Source organism: Xenopus laevis, chromosome 2L, assembly GCF_017654675.1.
Source record: "Xenopus laevis strain J_2021 chromosome 2L, Xenopus_laevis_v10.1, whole genome shotgun sequence".
Taxonomy (NCBI): Eukaryota; Metazoa; Chordata; class Amphibia; order Anura; family Pipidae; genus Xenopus; species Xenopus laevis.
Window position 1 is genome coordinate 113,444,659 of NC_054373.1, and position 26,082 is coordinate 113,470,740.

Below are 26,082 nucleotides of genomic sequence, written 5' to 3' on the forward strand. Positions count from 1 at the left end.
CCAAACTCGCTGATTCAAGTTCATTCGAGATATCAAAAACTCCCAATTCGGAAAGGTTTAATGTGGCAAATAGTCAATGATACATTTCGAAAATCGAATTAGAATTTTTTTAAAAAACTCAAATCGAATAACTATTCCCTAGCCGAAAGTCCACTAAAAAAACTTGGAATTCAAACTTTCAATTTGACACTTGATAAATCTACCCCTTAGTTGCATTTTAGCAATTATAAAAACATTCCCATAAATTTATCCCCAAAACCTTTAGATATATTACTCATACTTATTTAATATTCTGCTATTTGCTTCCACCAGTGTGAAGGCCAAAAAGTCCTGCCCTGTGTATTATTTAAAATCAATTTGAGATATTAGAATATCTGTTTGGTTTATAATGTCTGCTAATGAGCACTACAATTGGTCTTTCTGTTAGGCAGAGAGTTCAGGGAGTTCCTGCAGTGAGGACACAGATGCCAGACCCAAAGGAAGGATGAATATCAGGGAGGCAGTGGATTTAGATCCAATAGATCCACAATTGTAATTGTCTTTGTAAATATTTGTTAAACATTCTATATAGTGTAACTTGTTTTGTATGTGTATTATTTCTGTAGATATGTGTCAATAAGTTTCTTATAACCAGGAATACTTATGTGTATATGACAATAAATATACATATTTACATAAATATATTTATGATCAACACCCCCAGTTATATCCTAAAAGGACAGGTTCGTTTTGACCATCCATGTCTTACACGACTGGCCCCAGATGCATTTGTTATGCATTTTATTGTAATCTGTGTTGGCAGGTCAAGTTTTCATTGTCATGTCAGGAAAAGCATCAGGGTAGAAAAATGTTAGTGATTTGCTTATAGTTAAATTTGAGAAAACATGGCAATTTGACTCCCTAGAGAAATGCCAAACAGATGCTTTTAAATAACACATAGTTCCTTGACAATAATCATTGTTCTAATTCATCTTGCCTTTAACATACCTATATGAAAAGATCTGAGTAACATACAACACATGAAAAAACACATTAAGTTGAAGTATTCACAAAGCACCTTCTGTTGCTGCTGATGCAAAAGAATCACTTACTGTACATATCAATTTAGCCTCAAGAGGCAAACTTCTTCCTGACTCCAAGACAGTAATCAGATTTCACCCTGAAACAGACTCTTTTGATAATTATTGAAAACCTGGCACTATTCCTTCATCCAACCAAGAACCACTATAAAGGTATTTAACATTTCTGCCAACACAGGCTTTCTGGCAGACAGTTCCTTAAGCAGAGTCATTCAAATACACTTTTTGTTGCTGAAGGTGATATAAATTATCTTTCTTTGTTAATACCTAAAGTCAGTGTGCCTCATTAATTTGACTTCCTGATAGCCTGAGAGCTAACTAACCTTATGGTTTAGCATTGGTTTGCCACCCTTTTCTCTAAGCAAAACATTATCAACATCTGATTCAGTAATGTCAATAAAAATATATATAATATATAAACTTCTCTGACTATTTCTCATCAGACTATATGAGACCTAAATGTTCTATGTTCTCTCTCTGTTTCTTCTCCAAAACCACTTGCCTAACCACACCAACACAACTTTCACACAAATAACCAAACTGCTCACCAGATTTCTTGGAAAAATAAGAGGGACCAGAGGTCACCATTTTATTCACATTTAGAAGTTCCCGCCCATCACTAAAATGCGTCAAAATCGCAATACATGTAATTATTTTCTTTATGTGGGAATCCCTCAAGGAGGAGCCCAGAGCCCTCTGCCCTGCACTCCTTGTTTTCCCCCCTTCTCCTCACGCCCCATGGTGGTCCATGTCACCGGTTTCCGCACAAGCCTGACCGTACGATCACAGCCTGCTAGCCTGGGCATGGCTCCACCCTTTGGCGCTTTCTCAATCCTATCCTGACGCATTCCGCTGCATTCAACATTCTGAAGTCCCGACATACCTCCGGCAACTTCAGCTCGTGACCTCTCTCCTTGTTTAAATGGAGACCTGTACAGCTTAGGGGTTTGGGTGGGTGGTAAAAATACAAAGCAAACAATGGTTATCTGACCCCTTCCCTCCCTTTCCCACCTTATAAACCCAACAAAGCCCTCCCCTTTTGCCCCTGTCAGGGGGAGGGGGCTCAAAGCCCTCAATTTTCTTACCTGCCAGGAATTGGGTGTTATTCTTTATATACAGTAGCACCAATATACTCCACAGCAACCTACAGAGAATATACATAATTCAATGCCCCAGTGGAGCTTGCAATCTAAGGTCTCATATAGCTTTTACTGGACCAATTGTATCAGGAGCCATTTTATCTGCCTGTATGTTTTTGAGTGTGGAAATAAACCTGTAAAGTACCTAATAAATAAAGTACTGTACCTGTAGGAAAGCCACACAGGCATGAGGAGATCATACAAACTCCTTGCATATAGTGCCCTGGATGGAATTAAGACCCAGTTCTAACCATTGTGCCACCATGCTTCAGTGTAGCACAGTTATAGAGAAGTATTGCAATTTAAGTACTAGATGTTCATAATAGTAGGGATGCTTATCACACAGAATGATTTTCTTGGCTCCTCTCAAAATATATCTTGCTTTCTATATGATCTCATCTTGCAGTAGTCTGTCACAAGAGACCCATAGCAAAAACCCTTTTATTCGATGAAATATATAAAAAATATTGCACTCATAATTGTGCTAAAATCAATATGTGTCACAGTTAAGCATAAGGGAGTCAGATCTTCCTTTGAATTGGTTAGGCAGCCAGCAGTCCTCTGATTTGCGTCCCTGCTCCAAACGCTCCCAGAAGTGACGCCTTCGCCTGATGCGTTTTGCTGCAAATCAGCTTTCTCAGAGGCGTGACTGAGGAAGCTCAACAATGGTGATTGTTCACTGCTATAAATTGTTCTTTAAAGAGCAACTTATCCTGAACACCTGGAGTATATTTCAAATCAGTTGCATGAGTAGTGGATGTGTATAACCTTGAAATACTACACTATATTATTTTGTTGTACCCCTCCACTGGCTGCACAGTGCTGATCATTGATGGATATTTGGTTTTGATACAACAGGGAGACTGTATTGAGATTGGCAGGATGAAAAGGACCTGAGATTATTGCAAATCCATTTGTTCATTGTTTGTAAACTGTTTTATCACACAGGTTTAATCTTCTGAAAAGTAAGTATCTCCATCTCTATATTACAAATAGTGTTGTTCAGACAATTTGGTTTAAAATGCATCTTTTTGGTCAGATTTTTAGGGATCCCTTAACCTCATAACAGAATTATTGATATAGGAAAGAGTTCCAAGAATATATACTGTAGGACAGCAAATACATATTCACTCAAAGGGGCAAATTTAATCAACGGCGAAGTGGCTAACGCTGGCGAAAATTTGCCAGCGTGATGTCTTTTTGCCACTTCGCCAATTTACTAACAGTGGCCCTGACAAAAATTTGCCAGCGAATTAGATAGAATTAGTTAGAGTAGCGCAAAGTCACTCTGGCGAAGGGGCGAAACTAAGCAAATTTACTAAGATTTTTTACTACGTATTTTTTCTGAACATTACCTCCTTCGCCAGAGTTTACTTCCCCACGTCAGACCAGGCGAAGTTCAATAGAGTAGATAGGAGTTAGTAAAAAAAGTCCCAAAAAAGTTGAACATTTTTCTAAGTCCCCAAAAAACGCTGGCGTTTTTTGGGTGATAGGCTGAAAAAGATCGAAAATATTTTTTAGGGTGCCCACCTTCCCCCCCTACATTTGATAACATATGGCACCTTAAACTATACTGTGGGCACATGTGTAGGGCATTAGAACAGCTCTATATACTTGTATTCACTTTCCCTGGGCTTATGTAGTGTTATGTGTGCGCTGCAACATATAGACTAGGCCAACAGTTTGTGAATTTCTGACATATGGACTGGGAGCAATGCTTATTAAAGTATACAACCTGGGCAAAGCACATACTGGCATTAGAATCCTGCCTGGATTTCACTGCCCAAGATAAAACATTGGGGGTTCTTTGTAACTTACTGAAAAATATTAGATATTAGTTTTTAGAGCTCCAGTAATGAGTGTACCACAAAGTTTTATCTGCTGTGCCCCATAACAACTGTTTAGACTATGTGAGCTACAGAATATGGGGTCTTAACTATAAGCTGATTGGATTTATTACACTATAAAATAACTAGTTAGAATCTTTCAGAAAATGATTATGATTTTTTCTTAGTTTTTATGTGGCTTATACTTGACAATATGTGACCCATAAAATACATTTTTAAAATGTATGTGTAAAAATTAGTAACAGATAATTATATAAAAAAAATGCCTGTTTGTAATGTGGACTCGGTTACACTGCGTCTGAACTTTGCAATGATGCTTGACAATGACGAGAAAGAATTGGCAAGCATCCTTCTTGTTATTTTGCCTTAAGTAATTGTGGTGAAGTGTTTGTTCTTGTCTAGCCTGTGGTGGTTTTAATAGGCGCTGTACTTTCAAGCTGCATTATTATTCACTGAGGCTCAACAGCTGACCCTATTTTAGTTTTCTGACCTTTGCTATGGAGAGATCCAATCCAATTCTCTAATTAATGTGATACTGACAACTCTTCAAAACATTAATGTACATGTAAAAAACTAATAAATAGAAAGGAAAGTTTCATGGCTTACACTGCTGCAAAATTGTTATCAAATCACAAGTTACAGATGCTCAGATTTTTCTGAATGCTAAAATTGCTTCCAATTAATACTAAGGGATTGTGTAACAAATTTTTCTATGGCTATGTGAGAGCAGTGGTGACAGTTATGTATTAACAGGGGTTAAAGTGATACTGACACTAAAAATTTTATTTTCAAAATATTAATCTGCATTAAAAGTTGCCTATGGGTCATGTTGGTCGTGTTTTCGCTGATAGTTCTGATTTTGTAATTAATTGCTACTTGAAGTTCCTAAGTCTGACTGTTTTGCTGACCTGACTGCCTCTTCTCAGTCAGGTCAGCAAAACTCTAGCCTGTCAGTTAGAGTTTCTAATGCTAACAGACTATTGCTGCACAAATATGGCAGCCCCCTCATAGAGGAACACAGGGGTAAGAAAGGTAATGTAAAAGCATCACACAAATACCTTCATAGCAAAATTATAAATAGCATTCAAAAACAATGTTATGACGAATACAAAAAAGGTTATTTTCTGGTGTCAGTATCTCTTTAACTGATTTTAGGATTACCAACATCCCTATTTACCATATGGGTGCTCATGCCAGGTGGCATGCCACATCATATTGTATATGCAGCACTGGGTGCAAGGTGGAGCTAAGTGCAAAGCAGGGGTGTTCCATGGGTGGATAACACTCACTTACATTGGCATCTCCAATGATGGTCATCACTGGAGCCTGTACCACCATCAATGCAGCTATCATACCTAAGTTCATTTGTACTGTGGCATTCAGGAGCGTTTATTGATGGTGATAAAAAAAAAAAACTTTTATCATCATATGTTAGGCTACAGTGCAGGTGTTATTTGACTTCTGTATGTATTTTCTTCCATCTAGTGGAGTTATATATTGCCAGGGTGGGGAATGAGCTCTGTTTTTGGTCCTTGGTGCTTATATTGCATGTTAATAGCTCTATGTAATAAATTGTGTATATTTTTATATATTAATACACATATATTATATTATATATTAAAGTGATCCATGTAGATCTGGAGCACTACAAAACGCCCACATCAGAGCTCATATCTGCCAAAGTGCAAGTCACCTGTCCCTTTCCGGCACTCAGCAATGAAGCAGACAACCATTATAATGCACTCTGCACACTGTTGCCACTAACCTTCACATTGTTGCTGCTAACATTATAATGGCACCAGAAATAGTAAAGATCATTTGACATAGTAAGATGCCCAAGTGACGTGCTGTGAGAATGGGTCACATTTTGCATTGATTTAAACTAGACTGCACTTACAGCAAAAAAGAAAATCCTAAACATTGCTGTTTCAGAAAGAGCAGTACTTTTCAATGCTTTCTGTTTTTTATTTTTGACCATTTTTCTAGAACTGAAACATAAACTAACATTCTCTCTGGTGTTTCAGTCTGGCAGGTCAGTTGCAGCCTCTGTCCTGCTCATTTGCTGCATTAGTTGATACATTTCTCAGCGAATTCTGTGGAATATTAGCATGAAAGTCAAGGATTTTGCTTATCCGGGCTAAAGATACAGTATATGAACTAAATGTATCATATTAAAACAGGTTACAGAGTTGTTGACCCCCCCCCCCCTCCCAGAACTGCTCCATGGGGACAAGTGAAGGCGAAAAATGAAACTTTAAACTACAATATTAAGAAATCAGTGAAATAAATTTAAAGCAATTTTAAAAAGTCCTTATTTCTGGCAAATTATTTGAAATTGAAAAAAGTGTTGGGAAGGGGAACATCCCACCACACCTTAGTGAAATGGATCCCTTTCAGTAGAAGCTTCTCTGGGATCAGACCTTAGAACAACTGCTGCCATGTTCTGCTTCATACGACTGCTCTGGATCATACCACTGGGCTGGCAGGAAACTTACTCCTTCTTCAAACCAAGCTTCAATTTTGAAAGAAGACAGTCATCTCAAAGTTACATGCACTCTGTATTGGTCATTAAACAGATTGTAAACAACCATACACATGTGCTTTGTAAAACATAGCAAATTGCAAAGCTTCCCCATAATCCAAAGCATTAATATAATATCAGATATTACATTTTCAAATGATTGGATTGAGATGATTTGTCAGGGTTCTCTGCATCGTAAAACAAACATATACATTCACCTTAAGTGTACTTGATGGTTATACACCATTCATGACTTTTCTTGAGTGTGACAATAAATGTATTGTATAAGAGCGACTTTTTTTAAATCCAGGAATAACGCTATATTGTGTAGAAGTCATTAATTATGAAATTTATATTTGAAAGCATGCAGGTTTATTTTCCACCCCTAGGTCTAGGATGTCTGGATGTCTGCTTCCATGAAATGTGTGTGTCAGTTTTTTTGATAATGCTGGAGGGCAGAGAGATCTTGTATGGCCCCATTCACTCTACAGACTGTTATGTGACACTTCTGAACCAGTTCCAGCAACACAAAAAAGGACATTTGATCCTATTGAATTTGGGTAGGACGTCATTTCATAGAATAATCGAAATAAAAAACGTGTGGTCAGTATAAAGATAATAATATTATATATAACGATAACATCCAACTTTCTGTATAGAAATCAGACCTATATTCATATTTAGTGCAACTCCATAGAGATTCATGGGGATGCTACTGTCAGGCTGCCATAGTCAGACCATGTTGCAACTTCTTCTACCACTTTCAGTGTGACCACTACATAGTGCACACATCCTCCTTTTCCCATTGGCTTTAATTGTCCAAGTACAGACAGTTATTAGCCACTAGCTCAGTCACTTTTGACCTTGTCGGCAGTCTATTTAAGGGCCCAGTACAACGATAGGGATGTAGCGAACCGCCGATAATGTGTTCGCGAACGCCGTTCGCGAACACCGGCAAAAAATGCGAACAGTTCGCGAACTTCGAACATCCGAAAATCGTTCGATTCGAACGATCGAAGGATTTTAATCGTTTGATCGAACGATTTTCGTTAGAATCGAACGAAAATCGTTCGATTTTAGCGACCGAAATGGTCGAATGGTCGAACGATTTTGACGCGAACGCCTATTGGCGAACGTCGCGCGACGTTCGCAAACTTGAGGCGGACGCGAACAGCCGATGTTCGCGCGAACAAGTTCGCCGCAGAACAGTCCGCGACATCCCTATACAACGACTGCCCCAAATGTGAAATCTGATGAAGACAGGAATGAAAATTCAGTCAGACAAGGACTACGGTAGGTTGGGAGGCTTTCTGTGGCTACAGGGTTTGCCTTTTTTTAAAAAAAATATCTATTTATTTTGTTTTTTAAAGTTTAAAGGAGTGGTTCACCTTCAAAGGGGTTGCTCACCTTCAAACATTTTATTGTTTTCTGTTCTTCACTTTTTATGTCTCTCTAAAGTAGCTCTGGGTTGCAGCAGTTCTAAACTGATACATTTAGTTGATACATTTTTTTATCTTTGTCCCTGCTGAGCAGAATCCCTAAACTTCATTAAAGGCAGCTGTTAGAATTGATACAATAGTTGCTAATATTTCAATGACACTGCTGTGTAATGTATTAATTAAAGGAACAGTAACACCAAAAAAGTAAAGTGCTTTAAAGGAATGATAATATAATGTACTGTTGCCCTGCACTAGTAAAACTGGTGTGTTTGCCTTAAAAATACAGCTATAGTTTATGTAAACAAGCTGCTGAGTAGCCATAGGGGCAGCAAATCAAGCAAAGAATACACAGTATAACAGATAAGTTTGGAAGAATCCCATTGTATACTATAAGCTTATCTCTTATCTGCTGTGTATCCTGTGCCTTTCTCCTTTTTCAACCTTGAATGGCTGCCCCCATGACTACAAAGCAGCTTGTTTATATAAACAATAGTTGACTATCTAAAGCAGTGCTGTCCAACTGGCGGCCGTGACACCCCCATTCTGTGGCTCCCCACATGCTGTGTCTGATTACCATATGTAAGATTTAATAGGTATCACTACAGAGAGTAACTGGCCCCTGCAATGTTTAAACCTCAAATTCAGACTTTAATCCCCTCCTGTATTGTTCACACCTGTAATCACCTCTGTATTGTTCACACTTGTGAGACCTCTATTGTTCACACTCTAAAGTCCTGTACTGTTCACACCCGAGACCCAGACTGAAACTGCCCACGTTGTTCACCTGTTCACACCTTATTCAAAATGCTAATGGGGCACCAGCACTGTGTCACTGTATGAAGTACATCTTAGAATGATAGGTTTCCCTGTCTCCTGCTCTGTTCTACCTTCCCTTTCTGTATGTGCCATTCTCTGCTTGCCCAGTGCTGCTTGTATGTGCCATTCTCTGCTTACCCTACATTACCTGTGGGATGTAAGCCTGTTAGGGGTTTGTTCTTGGGGTTTGTTAGCATTTGGAAATTGTTGTTAGGGCCCCTAAGGTGTTTAATCATGTGTTGGGGGGTTGTATTATCTACAGGGGAGGATGAGGCAAATGGATTTAAGGGTATATTTTAACATGACTTCAATTTTTCACATATGAGTGATGAGGGATTTCCCTGCAGTGAGCACCAACCATTTGGTTTTTTGGTGTGCTACCACTGTTAATGTGGATATGATCTTAAAAGTTCTTGTTGTAACATGGGTGTGGTTTACAGTGGGTGTGGTTTAAAATGGGGAGTGGCCAACACGGACTTCCATTATCAGCCCTCCACAACATAGGCCAGTAACATTTTGGCCCTCGGTACCACAGAAGTTGGACAGCACTGAGGTAAAGCAAAGATAGAAGTTTTACCAGTGCAGTACAACAGTACATTATATTTTCATTACTTAAAAAGACTTTCATGTTTTTGGTATTACTGTTCCTTTAACGTAGAAACTAAATGTATCAAATTGTAACATCTGCGCTTGATTTACTGAGCTGCCAGACTGAAACATTACAGACATAAACATTAAACTTTAAACTTCAATTTTGGAAAAACAGGAAAAAATAAAAGATAGACAACAATTGAAAAAAGCCTGTATTTCTGATGAACAATCTGAATACAACTCAACCAATAAATATGTTTGGAAGATGAACAACCCCTTTAAGTTAACTTATAGTATGTTATAGAATGATTAGGTCTAAGCAATAGATACATTAGTCGTCATTTTTTTTTATAGTTTTTTTTAATTATTTGCCTTCTTCTTCTGACTCTTTACAGCTTTCAAATGGGGGTCACTTACTCTCATCTAAAAACAAATGCTCTTTAAGGCTACATATTTATTATTATTGCAACTTTTTAATATAATCTTTCTAATCAGACTCTCTCCCATTCATATTCCAGCCTCTAATTTAAAACAGTGTGTGGTTGCTAGGTTAATTTTGACCCTAGCAACCATATTACTGAAATTGGAAACTGGAGAGCTGCTGAATAAAAGCTAAATAGCTCAAAAACCACAAATAATAAAAAATGAAAAGCAATTGCAAATAGTCTCAGAATATCACTCTCTTCATCATGCTTAATGTTAACTCAGAGGTGAACAACCCCTTTAACAAACAAAAATAATATGCAATCACGCATAAGGTACACAATATGCCTCATTTAAAAAAAAATCTATATTTTCTAAGTAACACCAACATTTTCTAAGTTATTCCTATTGTTAGCCAATATGCAGTCATATACATTTCTCAGGTGTAGCATTAGTCTGTTGTCTACCCCCCATAGCATGCTCATCAATGTCCCCTTATCTTCTATCAGCGCGCACACGTGTGCATGGTGGGGGCGAAGTGTCATTCTGGCTGCCTATGGTGCCCAGTCAACTTGGCCCAGCACTGCTTCTTGTTCCTGGCCAAATTTAACAGGTATTTCTTTTATAAGATAAGAACAGTTGGACATACTCTTGGTTGCAATTACACTGAAGTGGTGGAAAAAACATTGCACTGTGGGTAAAAAAAGCATGCCAACTTGCACCTGAAATTGCACCTACTCCTATAAATAAGCTTTTTTGATCCAATCACAAGTCTGTAATGGGAATGAGCCCTAGAGCAAGCATTGGTTATTAGCCTCAAGACAGTGGATATATTCTGTTTCAGATTTGGTTTCCATGTAAGCGATATACTGTACAATGAGAATACATTCCTGCCTGCTATTCATGAAGTCATTTTGACACATGTGGTATTCATATTTCGTTCATTTTCATTATTCATTTTTTTATGAGGAATTTCTGTTTATTAGAAAGTTGTTGCTAGATAGATTTGGCGTGTAAGAAAAGTTCTTAAAAACCTGCCTTTGTTTCATTGACTTGTGTATGTGTGAGAGATATAAACCAACCCAATGTCACTGGGGTCATAATAAGCCACCTTTTTCCTCTTTAACACTAACTGGAAACATGAGATGATCCCTCAAAATACCTGGAATTGATCATCATTCTAATGAGATGGAGTTTGTGTGAGTGTAATTCAACACATATTTATAATCGATACACTGCAGGAACTCAGGTCTTTTGTGGATGGTGCCAATAATGAAGACTGCAGCCACATGAAGCAGCATTTGTAAGTAGGAGATAGAATGTTCAACATGGGAAGATACAATATTGCAGGGTAGTCATCAATTATTTATTATTAGAATTCCCAGCCTTCCAAATGCTGTTGTGGGTTCTTGGAATTGTAGATCCACAACAACAGCTAAAGCCATAGGTGGAGCAGTCCTATGAGTACATACTTGTTGATATTATATGGCAGGAGTGTAACTTGGGTGCAAATTACCGGGAGTGTGGGAGTTAGCTGTAACTCTAGGTTACCAGGTGAAGGGGCAAAACAAAGTGACGAAAGAATGAGTTTAGTTGATGTGTTTTCTTCCCTTGTCCTGTTTAAAAGGTTTGATTTGTTATACACAGTTAGAGTTGCCACTTTTTCTATACAAAAAATACCGGCTTTCTATATTTTTACCTTTCTTCCCTATTAATAACCTTGGCATCAGGCATCATTTTTACCAGCCAGGCTACTTAAATACCAGTTAGGTGGCAACATTAGGGGCAGATTTATTAGGAGTCGAATTGAAAATTCTAATTTGATATTTTTTTTTATGGTCAAAACTCTCAAATTCGAATTGTGAATTATCCAAATTTATCATACTTTGGCCCTTTAAGAACTCTAATTCGACTATTCGCCACCAAAAACTTGCCGAATTAATGTATAAGTCAATGGGAGACATCAAGAGACCAATTTGTAGTTAGTAGCCTTCCTGACATTTGAGGTTTTTTCGGAGAAAAAACTCGAACCGAGTTTAGTCTTATTCAATTCGAATTTGATTTGAGTCCGTAAAATTTGTCCAAGTTTAAGATATTCGATTTTTTTATAATTTTCAAATTTCGTGTATATTCGAATTTGATAGAGTTTAAAAAACTCACATGAATTCGAAATTCGACCTTTAATAAATGTGCCTCCCCGTGCAGTATATGACACAAAAAGTTTTTACAAAAAGTTTATACAACCAGAGCTAGAAGGGGTAAGCCCCAGACAGGTATGGGCTAGGAATCAAAATAGGCCCTGCCATTTCAAGTATACAGAGGCCCAAACAGCCCCCACCAGCCCACTAAATAGTGACTGTCTTTGAAAACTTACAGCAGCCCCTTCACAGAGTGCCAGTCCAGGCCTGACCCCAGAGGGCTGCCCAATCTGCAGCCTCCAGCACTTGCATTCTTGGTACAGGTATGGTATCCGTTATCCAAAACCTGTTATCCAGAAAGCTCTGAATTATGGAAAGGCCATCTCCCATAGACTTCATTTTATCTATCCAAATAATCCAAGTTTTTTAAAATGATTTCCTTTTTCTCTGTAATTACAAAACAGTACAGTAACAGTACAGTACAGTAAACAGTACATTATACTTGATCCAAACTAAGATATAATTAATCATTACTAGAAGCAAAACCAGCCTATGGGGGTTATTTCATGTTTACAGGATTTTCTAGTAGACTTAAGGTATGAAGATCCAAATTACAAAAAGATCCATTATCCAGAAAACCCCAGGTCCCATACCTGTACTGTAATGCAGTAAAAAACCAGTGCCACAAAGGGCTGTGAATTATTTGTCAGAGGTACACCATTTATTCCAATAATAACAGTTCCTTATCCCCTCTCAGAACCAGTTTCTGTGTCCTCCAGGTGCGGTTCCTTGAGTGAACGCCTTCTGCTGTTAATATTTGAAAACGTGGGCATGCTTAAAAGAAAAGCCGCATGATAGTTTAAGTTCTGAACATGGTGGAAAATCCCTTTCGATTGTGCCAAAGCTTCCGATCTCTCTAGGCTACAATTAGACAGACGAATATTTATGATACAGTACATCCCTTCAAGCAAACCGGTATTTCTTTTTCTTCTTTTTTTTTCCCTTTCGTTCACTCCTTAAAGAAGCCTAGATGAATATATAATATTGTTTAAACCTCTAGGTGGTGTCAGAGTAAAAAAAAAGAGAGAGAGAAAACTGTTCCCTTCAAGCTACTTTTTTTTTTTTTGGTGAAAGCATGTGCACTGCTGTGAGCAAACAATCAAAGACAAGTTGCTGTGGAAGTACCAGGAGAGAGTGCACATGTAGCAGCACTGGCTGTGAGTGGCATATGACAAGGTCCCACTTAGCCTTGGAGTGAGCCATGAAGTTTCTACTCATTAACTGGATTCCCTTGGACTGACTGATGTTCATTTAACTGCATTAGCACATCATTCAGGCCTCAGGTAAGTTGTTTCTGTTTGTCCACAAGCTTTAATATGTGTATGACACTGTTGTTATGTATGTGGATGTTCTGTATTTCTATTAGCTGGGGCTGTTTTTAGTAGCTGCTGAGACTGGGGCAAATATTTTGCCAGTATCATTATTAAACTACAACTCCCAGCAACTCTTATGATAATTCATGCCATCCCATCATACTGCACCCTGCTTTGACACCCATAAAGACAGTATCTCTTTTCCCCAAGTTGGTGGCACAGACTCCCTGCATTGCTATGTGTCCCTGCTGCTCAAACTGCAACCCTGCTAATGACTTGTATCTGTATCCTCTGTATCCCTCCTGGAATAACAGCGCTCTGTAGCAGCCGGCTGAGGTTGAATGAACGCAGGGAATTGCTACCTGCAAGTACAAGCCCTTGAAACGTTTCTGTAGTATCCCAGGGCATTGGGAATAATAATGTGTAGAGAGGCAGGTCCCATTTATTTAGCACTCAGAAGTACGATCCACTGCACAATTTACATTTGGGTATAAATACTGCTTAGTATATGCATGGTGTTTTGACTTTCAGCATTTTATATGTTTACAGCAATGGGAATAGATAAGTTGCTGAATATATATGAGCACAACATGGTTTAGCACTGCATGCCTTGCTGCTAGGACACACTCTTCGTGTCCATTACTATCTGGGGAAAAACATTTCCTTATCACATTGAGCAGTGCACAGAGCCAAAGGCAAGATAACTCTCTGGAGGAGTAGGGAAAAGTCCACAGTGACATCACACTGATGTCGGTTCAGCTATACTTGCTGCTTTAAAAGCAAATAACCTTGTTGTCACAACTCTCTGCATAACCCCTCAATTTATTTTTTTGTGAGAGTTGTGATAAAAAGTGATAAAAATCATAAATGGAAAAAATGTGGACTGCATACGGTTGCCCCATGGGTAATAATGTTTCCTATGCAAATGCTATATCAGTTTTACTAACTGGAAGCTTATTATCTGCCAATGAGAAGATAAAATAGTAGTAGCTAGCTTGGCCGTGTAAAGTTCCTATTAATTAGAATAGACTGCAGGAAATCTGTATTTCATTATAAAATGACTATTGTAGCAGTAGACATAAAAATAATATACTATACTTCACAAAATACATATGTACTAGAACTCTTTCAAGATGATGAATACCAAGGGTTTGCGGCTGCCATTTTGGGAGAAACTTTAAATGCTTTTGCAGATAAATATTGTTTAAAAACTTTTTTACAGATAATCACCCGCAGTATAACTTCCACTCACTTTCTGGCAGTTGTTATTCTTTCCATTGGCAGCAGTGAAAATTGCTGCTGCAGACTACACTGCTACAGACTGAACACAGATGCCTGAGAGTGAATCACTTTTGGCAAACCCCCCCATATGAAGCAACGTGTACATTGCAGATCTGCAACATATGCATTTGTTTTTATAAAAATAGTGATACAAATAGCAAATTGGCATTGCCAGTTAATTTTTACCTTTGGCAAGGGGTACTTCTGCAGTTATTAAATATATATGTATGTTTTCTTTTTGTTTATATAGAGCTAATTATGTATGCAGTGCTGTTAATATTTAAGTATGTTTTAAGTATTTATTTTCGGTATGTTTCAAGTATGTATGAAATTATAGTGTTCTTGTATCCTTGCCTAATGAAAGGGGTCATATACCAATGGTACTGATGCCCTTGTGCCTGTATCACTGGCAGGTGCAAGCTTCACTCTATTGGGGGGAATGTAATATTGGTTGCTAATGCAAAAAATCGTTCACAATTTGTTCACAATGCAAATAAATGTTCACAAAATGAAAAATTGTACCTTTGCAACCACTTTGCCCCTTATCCCACAGTAGGATAGCCATTGTGAATTTTATAATTTGTGACAAGACAGTAATTACAGTAAATACAATGTTCCCAATGGGTCATACACCCATGGGTGCTGCTTCTAGCTCCTGTTGCACAGTGCAATATTAAAAGGAGTGCATGGGGACACCCATAGGCCACCCTCATGCCGTCCTTTTAATTCTGGCTGAAAGCTGAAAAAATATTATTATTTGTGCCTGATGCAGGAGACAAATATTAGTGCCTGACGGGGAACAGGGGAGCCTAGCATCTAATATATAATATGTTTCATTTTCGAAATTGTGCATTATTTTCAAATGTAGTATTTGTCTGGAAAACCTTCTAAGGGAATGGCTATTTATCAGCAGGGTCTCTATTCACTTTATTCTTCTATTAATGTTCAGTACGGCATACTAGTGTTTATGTATATATGTGGGTGCTGCCTTCATGGTTGTCTTGAAAAAAAACCTCACCCTGAGAAACTGTGGCCTCTCCTGGTTGAAAATAAAAAATGGTAGCATGCTTACTAGTTCTCAATGAATAGTTTTGCACAAACCATCTCTTGAAAGACACAGAATGACCTAGGTTTTATTCTTCAAAACAAAAAACACCATGTAGTTTACAATATTGTATTTTAAAAAATAAAAAACACTTTATTGAATTAAAAAAAGTTATTTGTTTAGTTTCCCGTTACCTAATTCGTTATCAAAGGACAGTTGTTTTAGAGGTATTTGCACAGTAAAGTTGCTCAGTAAAATCTGATGCTTTGGCAGACACAAGTTGCCTCGCTATCTTCCTGCTCATCATGTCATTACTAGACACTGGTTCCAAAAAAAATGTGATTTCTTCCAGGTACAAGCCCGTTCAGCTGCCTTTCAGCATAGCAAAACTGTCTTCGGTTATCAAATTACAACAAGCTGTTGAGAATCTCTACATTTATAGTGATTTCTTTGAATGCAGAAGTTAATGCTGTTAGGCTTACTGGCTGCAACATGGCTGCTGGCTTGCCAGAAGGGCTTTCTGTGTGTCAAATATACCAGTGAATTATTGTCAGCTACACATTATGAAGCATGCAGGGATGTCTATTAAATAATATATCTAATATCCACGGTTACAAACGACAGACAACCGCCCTCGCTCTATACATCCCATGCTTTGTTACTTGGCACATTTCTGTGTTTCTGTGTTGAAGCAGGCATTGCCAAAGTGTTTATCAGTTAACATTAAAGTACAAACCGTAAATTGTCTATGTGTAAATAAGGCTACAGTGCATAAATTCTCTATGCTTAGATACAGTCTTAAAATGAATTTAGGGTATTTAGCAGAGTTTAACTGTGATTGCCTGCTGCAGTAGTTTGCAGTTTAATGCTCAATACCACACCAGGTTTTATGTAGGAACGGGTGTTTTATTTAATAATGTTGTAGTGCCGGCACCATAAAAGACTACTCTACACCTGTTTTAATGTAGGAATGATAATACACTCGAAATAAGTATGCTGTACTAACCACTCATTTATCAAATAACATTTCAAGATTTGGAGTTTTTTAGAATTGAGTCACAGCTTTTATCCAATGATTGGCCCTATGTGGCCCCAATGCTGCTGTAGCCTACCCTAGTTTATGGTATTAGTATTTTGTGTCAGCAGAGGGTTTTATTGTGTAGGAGGTACAACTAAGGAATTGTCCTGATGAATATTGTTATTATGTTATTATGAAGTTAAGAAAAACAAATTATCCTACATGGGGTTGTATGTATTTTCAGTTAAACAGGAGCCTGCTTCTCCTATAGTCACTACTCTCTACCTCCAAACAGGTTTTTGCATGAACAAAAGCAAAAGTTCAGCCTCACAGACCTCCCATGTAATTTTTTTTTCTACAAAAAGCAAAATAAAATGGTCTTTTTGGTTCATGCTTTACCATTTCCTCTATTAACTGCAACACAATTATCCCTTTAAATTCCATCCTAAATCTTTCCATGGGATGATACACTTGAATGCGCTGCCTCTAAGTAAGTCTGCAAGTACACGCATGCCATCTTTTCACTTCCACACTGAGCAGTCATAACATCCTAAATTGAGCAGCAAAAAAAAAAAGTCAAAAGAAATTCTGGAGACTGGAAGTTCTCAGGATGAGATACCAGTGCCGTCTATGTAACATACTGAGACATATATTACATGGCAAATTATGACACAAAGCGAATCTATAGTAATTATGAATCACTTTGCCTTTATAGATCTAGCACGCAATACACACATCATTTAAATTGCAATAATTATAAATTACAATTTAGCACTAGCAACATATTTCAGGCCAGACTCCAATAGTAATAGAATGACTTTCAAGGCAGGGTTACACAGTGTCCATTCAAAATTCCAAGCCCAGTGTGCCAGCAGTACCAGTCTTCAGAATCTAGAGTGTCCATGTACTTCATATCCAGAACCCACAGTGTCCCTTTAGTACATATACAGAGCATGAAAACCCTCCGGTTTTCCTTGCACATTAATATCAGTAGTAGTACACTCTTTTACTGTGCTATTTGTGCAGTTGTGTCACCTACTACTCATCTCACAGCATACAAGAATTCACCACTGCAGTTGTGTAAATATATATATATGTGGGTTTACTGTAGGAGTGTTGGAAGAGCAGTATAAACCTAAAGCATGCATATATAGGCTGGAGTATGTCTATGACTTGGGTATGACTAGCAGGCTTCTTAAAGTTCCAGTCATATTCATAACCCATGTGACCTTAAATACTACACCACTGGTTAGAATTGTAATATCTGTTCACAGACTTCATTACAATGCTAAACACTTAAACAAGACTATTTTGCTTTGCTCTCTTGCTATAATGGAACTGGAAGGTCTCATGTTTTTTCCCTCTAACAGTTGTAGAAATCTGGAAAAACTCAGAATTTTCTGCACATACTTGGAATGCAGTTGAAAATGGAGTCTATCTTGAATGTTCTGCAGCGTTTTACACAAAATATATATTATATATTAATAACAAATATAATAGCAAATTTGTACAGCTTTTGTTGATGTAAGATCCTAGGAAAATGTTGGTGATGTCCGCACAGGCTGGCTAAGGGTATATGGCCATTTAACTTGTATGCCATTTTTTAAGACATTGGACAGTCTGGCCAGAGAGATGGATGGGCTAACTGCATTGTATCCCTCAGGGGTGCTGTGCCAATAAGATGAGAAGCTAGAAATTGACTTCAGACGTCAGCAGATTACAGAGCCAAAATTCAAATTTTTAGATTGTTTTAGATCTTCTAGTGCAATTGCATAGAGGCCTGAAATGCTCCTGTTATCCCTGCATTGCATAAAATTGTAGCCCTGAGTACTGTCGGATGTCTGATGATATAATTTGCTACCCGGAATCATTTTAAAGAGCATAACTCAAAATCACCTTAATATTGTAGGTGATAATGTATATTATATAGTTTTGGGTTAAATCTGGGCTTAAAATGTTCATTATGTTAAAAAATCACCCTTGATTGGAGCTCCCCATAGATCCTCACTTGCCCCTGCTCAGCTGGACTGCCAAACACCTTTCTTTATTGTAGAACTAACAGAAGGTTTATATGAAACATCAGTGTGAGAGCTGTCAGAGAGATATCAAAAACAAGTTTTAGAAAAGTAAAATAATCACCAGAGCTCATCTTGAAAGACTGGCTATAACCCTAAAATGTGGGCTACGGGATCACAGGGTTGGTAACAATGGTTCTTTTGTGGGCATTATTACATTGGAGTTGTTTTTAATGAAAATCTAGCACTGTTAGGTGTTATGTGGCCTTAGCTTAAGGAACATCAAAGCAGAAATATCTTATTGAGAAATTGGATTTCTGGCACTATCTCTGACTGTCTGTCTGTAATGCTGACGAATCCCATTTCTCTACCAATTCTGCATCTTTATAGAAAACATAAACTTCAGCAGATTTTTTAAAACTGTGTTACGAGTTATGTAGCGGGGGGGGGGAGAGCAACAATATTTACACTATATCTTTCTGATTCAATTCTGAGTCCGTTTTTTAAATATCTCCCACTTAAATACAGAGTTAGCATTCTGGGTTTCATTTTGATGTGATACCTGTGTCAAAACCCCAGAGTTCTAGTACTGATATAGGATCCGCTATCCAGAAAACCCATCATCCAGAAAGCTCTGAATTATGGGAAGGCCATTTCACATAGACTCCATTTGAAACAACAAATTCAGATTTTTAAAAATGATTTCCCTTTTCTCTGTAATAATAAACCAATACCTATAGCTATAAGAGTATAAACGATGCATCAGTTCTCACAGAAATTTAAAAAGGTTTTTGAGTGGTTTAGCTTTTTATTCAGCAGCTCTTCAATTGGCTTTTTAAGCAATCTGGTAGCTAGGGGGTAAAATTACCCTAGCAACCATGCATTGACTTGAATAAGAGACTGGAATATGAACAGGAGAGGCCTGAATAGAAAGAGGAGTAATAAAAAATGAGCAATAGCGATACATTTGTAACCTTACAGAGCATTTGTTTTTTAGAAGGGGTCAACGACGTCCATTCGAAAGATGAAAAGAGTCAGAAGAAAAGGGCAAATAATTATAAAACTATTAAAAATAAATAATGAAAACCAATTTAAAAGTTGCTTAGAATTGGCCATTCTACTAAAAGTTACATTAAAGATGAACCGCCCCTTTAAAGTGCCTTATATTATTTCAACAAACCAGTTGCTGACCAAAGTATAGTTCCACCTTACTGTGGTGCTTTTCAGCTCACTTCAATGAAAACGTTTTCAGTATGGGATTATTTTAACATATATTTAATATAGTATGCAGTAATACAGTTAATAAAATGAGTATTTACCATCAAGAAATTCTCTCAGTATATAATGATTTCTGTCATAGGCAGAGAAGTACTAACTTTTTTTCTTTAGGAACTAAAAAAATATTATTCAGAACTTTAAGCCATGGCTTTGAACCAGCTTTTTGTTTAGCTTTAGAAGATTCTCAGACAAAACAAGTGACAAAGCAAGTTGAGGTGCCAAAACTTGCCAAACTCTTTGAAGAGGCAATCTGAAAATAATTCCTGACTCTTCACTGGGTTATAATTACTGTGTTGTAGGGACAATATTATTGAATATTGTTACCCACAGGGTTAGATTAAGGAATAAGACTTTCAAGCAGCCCCTATGTAAATGTAGCTTTAATGTTTCCCCACTATTCAGAGTGAAATGCTGGTTTCCCATTGTGCATTTTTAGAGAGATTGTCCATGGGGTACCAGCCTACTGGATTTCATAGTGGAAGTGAATAATAGGGTGTATATATAGCATGAGATACAGCACTGAGTTAGGATAAAGTAAGAACGTTTCCTTATACGGTTTTTAACCAATAGCTCATTCAGTTATTTGTCTGACTGTATCATATATTGATGTAAAAGTTGTCTGCTAGCCTGAGGACTAAGCTTTTGAGAGATTTTCTATGAAACCTCTATGAACAGCCAGAATACTGTATATAGTGCAACTTAAACATAACAAAAGCTTATCCTTGATACAGAGGGGTAGGAAGTGGCCACGGTCTAATGATCTCATCTGCATGAACTAGCGCCAGCCCTGCATGGTCCTAGCACCACCCGGACTCTCCCTAACAAGCGCTCTCAAGCGCGCTCTCAAGCATCCGAGCACTGGGGAGCTTTGCGTCCCCAGTGCTCCTTAGGGAAGTGGCTGGGCGGCATGCCGCCCCTAGAGTTTGCCGCCCTAGGCCCGGGCCTTTGTCTGCCAGAAGTCAGCTTAATCATACTATTTTATAAATCACTTTCCTATTTCTTCACTGCAAGCTGGGTTCTTTCTAGTACAAAATAGTTGTGTGTGCAATTAACCAATTCTTGGAAGCAATGCTAAGTAGTTAATTGAATTATTAATTAGTATTGTAATGCACAGTAAAATGTGAGCAATCTGCAGCAAGATTCCCACACAGCTGTGAACAGCTCAAATGGGCATGTAGCAACATAGGCCATAATTGTTTTCTGCTTAAATTGTGCAAATACAATCTCCTCTAGGAAAAATAAAAATATTTATTTAACAGAAGTAGCAAATAAATAATAATATTTGTAGCTAACTATAGAAAGCTTTCCACATGTGGAGTCTGGACCACCAGTATCAAATGGGATCTCTCACATGTGGAAATGCTTTCAGAAGAGGGCTTCTGCAAACTGACACAACTGTTGTTTGACATTATCATTTATGGCCTCATCCAAAGAGTAGGTACCCAATTCTTATGTGGTCTGATCAGTCAGGACATACCTCTGGAATGCAGGGGGGGGCAGGATCTGGATTTGTATGGCGCCATTAAAGGATATTGTTTATGGAGTAAATTTGCCTTTTGCACAGAGTTTATCCTTGAAAAATACTTAATTCATTATTTAACAATTGAGCCTAAATATTAGGTGTCCCTGAAAGAAAAGAGAATGCCTAATATGTCTAGAACTGCAGTTCTGTGTTTTCAAACTTGACTCTTAATATAAAAAAGCAAATAAGCTGTATGCATTCCTGTGTGAAAGCATGGATTTAAGAAACCTTTGGCTGTTGGGGGATGTTGGGAATTAAGTCATTTCAGTGTTCTCTGTTGCATTAAGAAATGCTTCAACCATTCCATACACCTCCATCCAGGTGTGCACGATAATGAATAGCACAGGGATGTGAGACCTCACAGGCACAGAAATCTGAAAAAGTCATTTATTAACCAAATGTACCCAGCATGTTGCAAGTGTGTCTTTCCACATGTTGCACAATGCAAAGAAAAAAACTCCAATATTCAAACATTTTCCCCCCTTCCAGGGAATAATTATCTTTCCATGATAAGATAAGAGCGCCGCAAAATACTCAAAAAGTTATAAAGACTTTTGAAGTTTTTTTTCCTTTAAAAATTTTTTTGGAAAATGCCTTTTCCCCCTTACACACTTTCATAAATATATTCCTATGTAGGTTCCAGAACAATTACAGTTATTATATACAGTGATGTGCAGTATAATGAAGACATGACATGTGTGTATGTATCTGTATGATATCAGTACATAAAATACAAACAATAAGTGATAAATATGATGCTGGAATGCCTGTCCATAAACAATGTAGTATTGTAATTTAATGATGAATTTCAAAAATCTGAAAATGATTCAATGTTCAGTATTACTAAACTCATAGACATTCTGTAGCATTATGCTCAAAATATAAGAAAATATATATGTATAAAAAATATAAGTCCCTTTAATTGGGACTACTGTTGTATTACATTTATTTTATTGGATAAGGCTGTTGTATTTACAAAATGTACAACAGACATTTGCACCAGATGTTTATTCAAACACAATTTAAAGAGTGACCTTTTAGTTTCATGCTGATTAAGATCTAACGCACATTTCCATTAACATCTTTAAATCTTCAAGTCTTTAACCACTTATCTAATCTTGTTGGATGCAATACTCTTAGCTTGGATTTCTGTGCCAATATTTAAGCTGGTGTTTGTGGGAAGGCCACAAAGGCCAGTGCCCTGAGGTCATGGACAAATTAAGATTGTGTTGGGGAGGGTTAATTAATTATTTCCGTTTATTTATTGAGCTAGAGCTAGAGCACTAAGGGGCAAAAATCACACCCCTTAATGTGACTTCATGAAACATCTGAGGTCTTGCTGCCACGTGGCATGCAGTAAATACAGGACGTGTTTAAAACCTGTGCCCACTGGTGCTCTCACATATGAATGACATGCAAGTGAAGTTAAGGGAAGGGGGCTGGAGAGGGGGCACCTATGTGTCTCCCCCCAACCAACCCTCTTACAAGTATTTATGCCGAAAGCGCAAGAACTTGCACCTTTGAGCACTCATCTATTGGGTAGGGTACAAAATGTGAGAAATATGGTGGCTTGTGCCTGATTTTTGCATCTTGTACCTTGCCCATTATAAATGACCCTTCATATGTGCCCGAAAAAGGGAGTTAGCCATCCCTGCTATTTGGCTCTTAGTTATGTTTTAGAACTCTCTATGTGCCATAGTCCTAAGGGCTTGCAATATATTTGCTTTTCAGGTTACCATTAAGAGAATATGTTTTCTTATCTTGCTTTGGTGTATTTGTCAATGGGAAGTCTTCTGTCACAGCTGAAGAAGGTAGTGTTTCATACAGGATACTGAGAATTGCAGTTAACAACAGCTGGAGGGCTTTATGACTTCCTTGTGCTATGGAATTACATGTAATAGAAATATCTTTAGGGTATCTTGAGATCATCTTCTGCAACTGTTGAAGTATATATATATATATATATATATATATATATATATATATATATATATATATATATATATATTCATATTGATGTAATATAGAAAAAATAAGATCTATCTTTGAGTTAGGTGAAACCTCTGCACTTTTGCTGCTGATTCCAGCATTCTTCTTCCAGTACTTTCGCACTGGTTCTGTTGGCTTTCCCTGACTTAGTTGTTGCTTTCAAAAGGTGGATAGCTGAGAACCTTATCAGGTGTTCTAATTATTTCAGTTTCAGTTACAATATACTGAAGGTCATCCACAGCAGCCTCTGGCACCCTAAACATAGCCTGGGGTCTGCTATTGATAGGCGCTGGTGTTCATTCATCAATAAGGCATGTCCATAGTTGTTCTGAAAATGTTCCTGCGGGGATTTTCATTCCACATTTTTTTTCTTTCCTATTTTCCTTCATGTGAAAATTCAGCAGGTGTTTGTCCAAAGCTACAATTAGATATCTTTCAGGAGCATTTCCCCCTCCAGTTGACAGGCAATAATAAAGCCATCATTTCTTAATTTAACTTCAGACTTGTGAAGCCCCTAAGGTGAGGATTATATGATATTGTTCCGGAACTTTCTCTTGAAAGGGACATTCGTGATATAATAAAAGTAAATGTATACCATATCTTTAACAGAAGGAAATGTAAAAGGTTTGGTACTTCTATGTCAAGACTTCAAGTCAAAACATAGAAAAGAAGATATTACATATGGTTTTTGTCACTCATATTATTGTAAGCTCAAACTTCTTCAGCTGGAGACACCTGGCAGCTGGAAGGGATGGCTACAAAATAAAAAAAACAATTATTTGGCTCTTAGTTAGGGTATTAGTATGGTGGTCCTTCTGACTTGTGACTGAGGACAGGTTCACCATGGTGTATTTAAAAGCCAGTACTGTAGAACTTCCCTTAAGATTAATATTGGGGCCCCTGTGCTTGTGGTACTAGCCACGTGCACAAAAGTGCATATCAAAACCATTGCTCACAGCAAAAGCTTCAATCAGTGATGTATTCATGGCATATACTGGGAAAAGTGACCAGAGCACAGGCTTAAAGTGGTTATTCACCTTTAAATTAACTTGTATCATGATGTAGAGAGTGATATTCTGAGACAATTTGCAATTGGTTTTAATTATGTATTATTTGTGGTTTTTGAGTTATTTAGCTTTTTATTCAGCAGCTCTCCAGTTTGCAATTTCAACAGTCTGGTTGCTAGGGTCCAATTTAACATAGCAACCATGCATTGATTTGAATAAGAGAATGGAATAAGAGTAGATGGTCTGAATAGATGAGTAATAAAAAGTAGCAATAAGAATAAATGTCTAGTCTTACAGGGCATTTGTTTTTTAGATGGGGTCAGTGACCCCCATTTAAACACTGGAAAGAGTCAGAAAAAGAAGACAAATTATTCAAAAACTGTAAAAAAATTTAAAATTAGAATTAGCCATTATATAACATGCTAAAAGTTAACTTAAAGGTGAAGGATCCCTTTAACCTAGACCTTTATGAAGTTGTTGCTTGTATAGCATATTTCAATTCACAGGATGTAAATATCTATCAAATATCAAATAGTGGCAGGTCTTTTAGCACCATCTCATGCAGTCTATCCCTTACCAAGTTACCATTATAACCACAGCAACAACATGTACTGGCCATTGATGTGTTTAAATGCACCTCATAGCATTTCAATCACAGCACACAGTAGCCACCAAAGCAAATATCTATCTATCTATCTATCTATCTATCTATCTATCTATCTATCATCTATCTAATATAATATAATATAATATATAAAATATATTATATTAAAGTTCATATTCCTACTACTCGGCCCACAGTGTTGTTAGAGTGCAATAATATCAGGGAGGCCATTGTGCATATTAACTTACAATTGAGAACATGAATGTTTGGCCCTCCAGCAAATGCTGAAATACACCATCTAGCATTCCTCTACATCCGGAGGAAAAGTGTCTTGTTCAACAACAGCTTGAGGGCTAGAGGTTTGATATCCCTGATCTACATGGATTAGGAGAACATGAGCTGTGGACTTGGGGCAGCAATGCTCTGTAAAACAAAAAGTGGAAAGATTGTTGTGGGGGGTTATTCAGAGGAAAAGCGAGCCTTAAAAAACAAGCACCTGTAGCACATACCAGTACAATGAGGCATGATTTTTCCTGGAATACTCTTTTTCCATCTGTGTAGCTGTGTGCATTTGTTGTTTCATGTGCATAATACAAGCAGCTGATTATTTTCCCCTGTGTATAATATGCATTGTGTTTTAGATATATTTTTAAAACAAATTTCCAACATCAGTATTCATGTTAAAGAGAATAAATGTTAAAAGTAATAACAGACTGTGCCTTGCATTTTATATACCCTAAACAAAGGCAGGTGTCAGGCGTTGGCCGATGAGTAATACATATCCACAAGCTTACTACTTGTTCATATATTCTTCCTTCTATCCATTATCCCTTTTCTGTAAACAATTTATATTTCTTATAGAGATGAACACCAGGAAATAAAAAATAATGGCAAATTTCAAGCAATGTTTTGGTTAGGGCCCATAGTAAAGGCCTCCTTTATTCAGTAAGCCTTAGT

The 26,082-nt window shown here is 37.4% G+C and overlaps 1 protein-coding gene across 1 annotated transcript in view; it reads left to right on the top strand.

The window, feature by feature from the left end:
* Positions 1 to 13,179: 13,179 nt before the first annotated feature.
* The window catches only part of edar.L (ectodysplasin A receptor L homeolog), a 67,424-nt gene continuing 54,521 nt past the window's right edge, over positions 13,180 to 26,082 (top strand). Inside the window, 1 exon segment of the mRNA NM_001087047.1 lies at positions 13,180 to 13,336. The gene's annotated coding sequence lies outside the window, so the exon portion shown is untranslated.